Raw genomic sequence first — 6,600 nt, 5'->3', positions numbered from 1 at the left:
ACGCCCTGGTCGATTCCGGGGTGGAAGATAACTTTATTGATTCTGAGTTGGCAGCTAGCCTCCACATCCCTGTCGAACCACTTTCCCCCACTCTCACTGCTAGAGCCCTAAATGGCACTTTCCTGGCTGAAATCACCCAGCAAACCATCTCTGTGACTCTGGTCGTCTCTGATAACCACTCAGAACTCATCCGGTTCTGTGTACTGCCCTCCTCTGATCTCCCACTAGTACCTCCGGATCTCTCCCTGGTTCCTGTGGTTTACCACGACCTGGCAGGTGTCTTCAATAAAGACCGAACGGTCTCTCTGCCTCCGCATCGTCCTTACGACTGTGCCATCAAACTGCTGCCGGGTGCACCGCTGCCTTCTGGTCACCTGTATAATCTCTCACGTCCGGAGCGTGGGCAATGCAGGCTTAGATTACAGACTCCCTAGCCAGGTATCATTTGACCTTCCTCCTCTCTGGTAGGTGCTGGGTTTTTCTTCGTTGCCAAAAAAGACAAATCTCTTCGTCCTTGTATTGATTTCCGGGGTCTGAATAATATAACTATTAAGAACAAGTATCCATTGCCGCTAATTTCATCCACCTTTGAGTCCCTACAGGAAGCTAACATCTTTTCCAAGCTGGATTTATGCAACGCTTATCATCTGGTGCGCATCTGCGAGGGTGATGAGTGGAAGACAGCGTTTAACACACCACTGGGACATTACGAATACCTGGTGATGCCATTCGCCCTCACCAATGCGCCAGCAGTATTTCAGTCTCTAGTCAACGATGTGCTCCGTGGCTTTATTAATCACTTTGTCTTCGTCTATCTAGATGCCATCCTCATCTTCTCCCGGAACCAGGAGGAACATGAGACGCATGTAAGGTCAGTGCTCCAACGTCCTCAACTCAGAGTTGAGACCAGGAGGCAGTGCTGCAGTCCTACACGCTTCTCTGTGCTTCCATTAGAGCAGTTACCCACCCAACACTCAATAGAGACTGTGTCTGCCCCTTGACCACATAAACTAAGTAAACCAAAAGTACAGAGAAGAGGAGTTAAACATAAAAATCGAATTAAAATTAAAACAACCACTGCAATAGTGCAACAAGAAAGGAGAATTAAATTTGGACTCCTTAACATCAGATCTCTGTCCTCTAAAGCTGTTTTAGTAAATTAGTTAATATCAGACCATAATATTGATTTATTTTGTCTGACTGAAACTTGGCTGTGTCCTGAAGAGTATGTGAGCCTAAATGAAGCTACTCCTCTGAGCCATATTAATACTCACATTCCTCGAGGCAGCGGCAGAGGAGGTGGAGTTGCAGCCATTTTTGACTCAAGCCTTTTAATCAACCCTAAACTCATTTGAAAGCCTTGTTCTCACTCTTTCTCATGAAAAATGGAAAACAGTGCAGCCAGTTTTATTTGTTATAGTATACCGCTCTCCTGGTCCTTACTCCGAATTTATAGCTGATGTTGCACCCTTACAATGTACTGGCAAAAAAAAACACATCCATGTTCTTTTTGTGCAACATTTATTAATGAAAATCCCTTAGTTCAGTACAAGCACATTTTTACTTTAGCCTGCATACAGCACATCTTTGTGACTCTCCCTCTTAAAGTGACAGCGCTTTCTTCTAAAGGGTAAGTACAACAACTTTTCTATCTTCACAGGAGGTAAGTATACAGGTGAGTAATATTTTTAACATTTTTAATAATAAAAATATGAATTAACAAAGATACTTATTTAAATGTAATGTTTTTAACTGGACACACTGATATAAAATCAGCAAGAAAATGATGAAATAATTGAAATAATATGTTTCAGGACGCTACACCCTCCCCCACTAAAAGAATAAAATGTTGGCAAAACATTTTCCCTTAGGTATAGAGATATAAACATTAGTTTAACACTAGTATACACTTTTGAACACCTCCAGATGAGTACTGACTAGTAGACAGTTCCATTATCAGGCAAATATCAATAACTACACATCTGGTGACTACCACAGCATGACTACAGGATAGATAGTTAACTATTTCTTTTGCTGTCTGGTTGTATTGTCTTAATCCATCGGTACATTGGTAGGCCTCCCAAGTCCATTAAGTCACATATGGCAATAACTACCATTCCAACATACTTAATGTACATTAACATTATACATGCTTTAAGTGTAGTACTTTTACTAACAGAATGCCATTTCTGTCACCTTGTTATCCTGTAACGTAACCATTTCTGTAAATAAACTTATTTATCTTCTTATGTGTAGTCTCTTGTATTCTTTTTCCCTTCTAGTCTCAAGAAATCATTTTCTGAATGACTAATAAATCACTGCAACTGTATTACTTAACAGATATCATCCAAACAAATATGAACTCAAATTAGCATTAACAGCTACTTCATCTTCAAGTCTACTTTCTCAAGTGTGTAACACTAGGTTTTCCTAGTTCATTGTATGTAAGGATACATCTTGGTTGGCGTGTTCTTGTAGAACGACTAGCTCTCTCAGGTTCATGGTCATCTCCTGATGACACTGCATCCTCTTCACACACTTGGTGTTCTGGTTCTGGGATTTCCTCAGTACAGGAGTCTTGACTCTGAATCATGTCCTGCTCCTGCTGTGTTGTCTCCTCAACCTGATCTCTGTCTGGAGTAGTGCCTCCTCCATCTTGTGGCTGGCTCCTTTCATCCTGAATGAGTCTTTCAGTCTGAACTCCTACTCTGGAATGTCGTCTCATTGTGGGTTTGAAGACTGGAGCTTGTGGGTTAAGGTGAGTATTTTGACTGTGCCCAGGCATCCACACAGCATATTCTTCCTCACTTGAACCTTCAGAGTCTCCATAGGATGTTGGAGTCTTTACTCTTGGTTTTGGTGCATTATTCTTTTCTTTCTTATGATCCTTACTTCTTACTCTCAGGCGTTTGGTGCTCTGGCTATCAACAAGGTAAGGACAAGGTAGTAGGAGATTTCTGTGTAGAGTTCTCTCTCTACCTTCTCCATCCAGAGGTTTCACAACATACACTGGACTATTTTCTCCTCTTCTTTCTTTGACCACATGCACCTTGCTTTCCCAGTAAGAACGTATCTTTCCTGTTCCTCCTCTCTCTGATAGGTTCCAGATCACTACATGGTCTCCAGGTTCAAGAACAGAACTCCATGCCCTCTGACTGTAATACTTTTGTCCTCTTTCGCCAGCTTTCCTCATGTTTTCCTGTGCAATGTTATAGGCTTCTTGCATTGATCCTGGCCATTTCTCAGCATAGCCAGCATGAGACTGTGGACTCACTCCTTCTCTGGGAAACAGCAGGAAAAAGGGAGAAAATCCTGTTGATTCATGGACTGTAGAGTTATATGCATGAACCACCTTGTTCAAATAGTCTTTCCACTTAGGTTTTTGTGTCTCCTCCAGTGTAGGCAGCATACTTAACAATGTTCTGTTAAATCGCTCAGCTGGATTGGACTGGGGGTGATATGGAGTTGTCCTTGAGTGCTGTATACCACTGTAGCTTTGCAGTTTCTTAAACAACTCATTTTCAAACTCCTTTCCTTGGTCATGGTGGATTTTGGCTGGGAATCCGAATCTCAAAATGAAGTCATCAAAGATCTTGCGTGCAGCTGTTTTGCTGGACTTGTTTGGTGTTGCATAAGCCTGTGCAAACTTTGTAAAGTGGTCAACTATTACCAGAATGTATTCCACTCCACCTTTGCTTCTCTCCAAATGCAAGTAATCAATGGAGATCATCTCAAGGGGTGCTGATGTTGTTATGTAGTCATGTTGAAATAACAAGACTTCAGTAGACCTTCCATTTATTACAACTTCTTAGTGTTATCATATCATTATCTGAAAACCATTTTATTCAAAATCAAGTTATCCTAACCATTAATGTGGAACTGCACCATGTATTTAATGAAGTGTAGTGTCAAGGTACAGATATGACTGGTGAAATGATTTGTTTTAACGTCTAAGGGATTGAATTAGCACTATGGCTGTTCCAGCTCCAAAGAGGATAACCATACAGAAATGCCTTGTTGTCAACATGAGGAATGATGTATGCCTTACCATAAATCCAGGTCAGCACAGCTAGCTTTCAGCCACTGCTCTAGTCATCCCCCACAGTGTCAACTGTGTGGTCAGGCCAGACAGTCTGTTCTGTTCCTCTCTGTGTGTCAACAGGGTTGAATGGAGGTCAACACTGGTTTCACTTAATTTCCCCGGGCGCTGGTCGACTGGCAGCCCACCGCTCCTGGTCTGCCGTGGAGGGGGGACTGACCACGGATGGGTCAAATAGCGGGATGGAATTTCACATATGCATGGCGTGTACAGTTTCCTCCTCAACTGCATGTTGTGTGTGTAAAATGTGACGAATAAAGGAAATTCTTCATCTTCTTCTTAGTTCAACAAATGGAGGTAGACAGACATAACTTAAAGGGTTGAGGATTATAATACACAGTCATCACAGTCTCAAGGAAAAGGTGCTCTATTTGCATTCACCTGCAGCATGTCTCCGTTGAGCGTCCATATTGCTACTCTCGCTCTCTCTCTTCTGGCATCTGTCCTCACACCTATGTTTATCATAGCCACTAACAAATTCAGCTTCATCAACTTTAACTTTAAATTTCTCTGAACAGTGTTGTCATACTCTCTATCCACAAAATTCCAGATGAGAGAAGATCTGTGTTGATAAAAATGTTGGTGCATTCATCAGCTTCAACTTCTGACTGATAAAGTTTGTTGAGGCCCAAAGTGGCATGATGACCTGTTGACATTACTCAAGGCTGAAAAATCTATCTATTCATATCTCCACGTGCTTGGAGGGAAAACTCAAAGATGTATATTTTGATTTCCAATTAACAATGTGTATTTCTAATGTTCTACACTAGAATTAGACATCAGTCCAGGAGTGAAGGTATGTGTGTGTCTCAGTCAAGATGCAAATACAACATGATATATAATTGAGTATCAGGTCAGGTGTGGTGGCTTGGGAAATTCTGGTATTTTCTTGTGTACTGTGGAGAGGTGTGGGGCTTGGTTCCTGTGTGTGTGTGTTTTTTGGCAGAGGCTGAGCATGGTTCTCCAGGTGACTTGGGAGATGGCTCCTGCAGAGGACTTTTTGCCAGATTGTTTCCACTGCCTAGTGGTAGAGTTGGCTGCTTTAAAAGTGCTACCTGCAAGTAGAAGCTTATATTTAGTATTTGTTTCTCTCATGTTGATGGCCAGAACTTGATCTTTTGTGTCTCTTCTTTGTGTTCAGTGAGTTCTTCTGCACCAATCTCCAATGCCTCTAGGCCACTGCCATCACCACCTAATATCATCTGTACCTCCACGTGCCTTCAATGCTGTACTCATGCTACCTGAGCTCTGTGTGCTCCAGTGTTCCTCTGCTTTGTTTGGTGAGCATTGAACAATGGAGAACAACAACCAGAGAAGGAGAGGGGTAAGAGTGAGAGGAGGAAGAGGAGGAGGATGAGGAGGAGGAAGAGGAGGACAAGGAAGAGGAAGAGTGGGACAAGAAGGACAAGGAGGAGGAAAAATGGGACAAGGAGGAGGAAGAGAGGGACAAGGAGGAGGAAGAGGAGGACAAGGAGGAGGAAGAGTGGGGCAAGGAGGAGGAAGAGTGGGACAAGGAGGAGGAAGAGTGGGACAAGGAGGAGGAAGAGTGGGACAAGGAGGAGGAAGAGGAGGACAAGGAGGAGGAAGAGTGGGACAAGGAGGACAAGAAGAAGGAGGAGGAGGAGAAAGGAGGAGGAGAGCAATAATTTCCAATCAGATCCGGGCCACTATTGTTGACCATGTTCTGAATCATGGTCTGAGCATTAGAGAGGATTTTCTGTACTTTACCTCCCCCCTTATTCCCCTTTCCTAAACCCCATCGAGGAATTCTTTTCCGCTTGGAGGTTGAAGGTTTATGAAAGAAACCCCCAGGGCCAGGTCCCACTGCTGCAGGCCATGGAGGAGGCCTGTGGTGACGTCTCTGCTGAGGCCTGTCAAGCCTTCATGAGGCACTCAAGACGATTTTTCCAGAGGTGCCTTGAGAGACCATCTGTGATGTGGATGAGGGGGGTGGGCATGTTTGAGGCAAAAGTGTAACCTTTTGACTTTTTTTTTTATTTTTATTTTTTTAAACGTACATTTTCTTGTGCACTGAAACATCCATCCATCCATCCATTTTCTGTGCCGCTTATCCCTTTCGGGGTCGCGGGGGGACCGGAGGCTATCTCGGCTGTCAACGGGCGAGAGGCGGGGTACACCCTGGACCGGTCGCCAGCCGATCGCAGGGCAGAGCACTGAAACACTGTAAATAAAACAATGATTTGCTGCATACTTGTGTGATATTTTATGTTTGAAGAAGTGGGCCTACACAGACATTTTCCAAAAGGAAAAATGGGTAATTCTCATGAGTCATTGCCATTCACATTGGGTGTTGCATTTCTATAATTGGGTTTTCAATTTTGCACTTTAGTGTGCTGTGAATGCTTGGTAGTGTGCAGCAATTGCTGAGCTGTGTGTATCAATTGACTCGTATGTGTGTGTCATTCGAGAATGTGGCTGTGTGTACCAAATGAGAACACGAGTTCCATTTTGTGAACAGTTAAGAGATTTGATGGCAAAGA

This window comes from Chaetodon trifascialis, chromosome 11, assembly GCF_039877785.1.
Source record: "Chaetodon trifascialis isolate fChaTrf1 chromosome 11, fChaTrf1.hap1, whole genome shotgun sequence".
Classification (NCBI taxonomy): Eukaryota; Metazoa; Chordata; class Actinopteri; order Chaetodontiformes; family Chaetodontidae; genus Chaetodon; species Chaetodon trifascialis.
Note: the sequence above shows the minus strand (reverse complement) of the source record.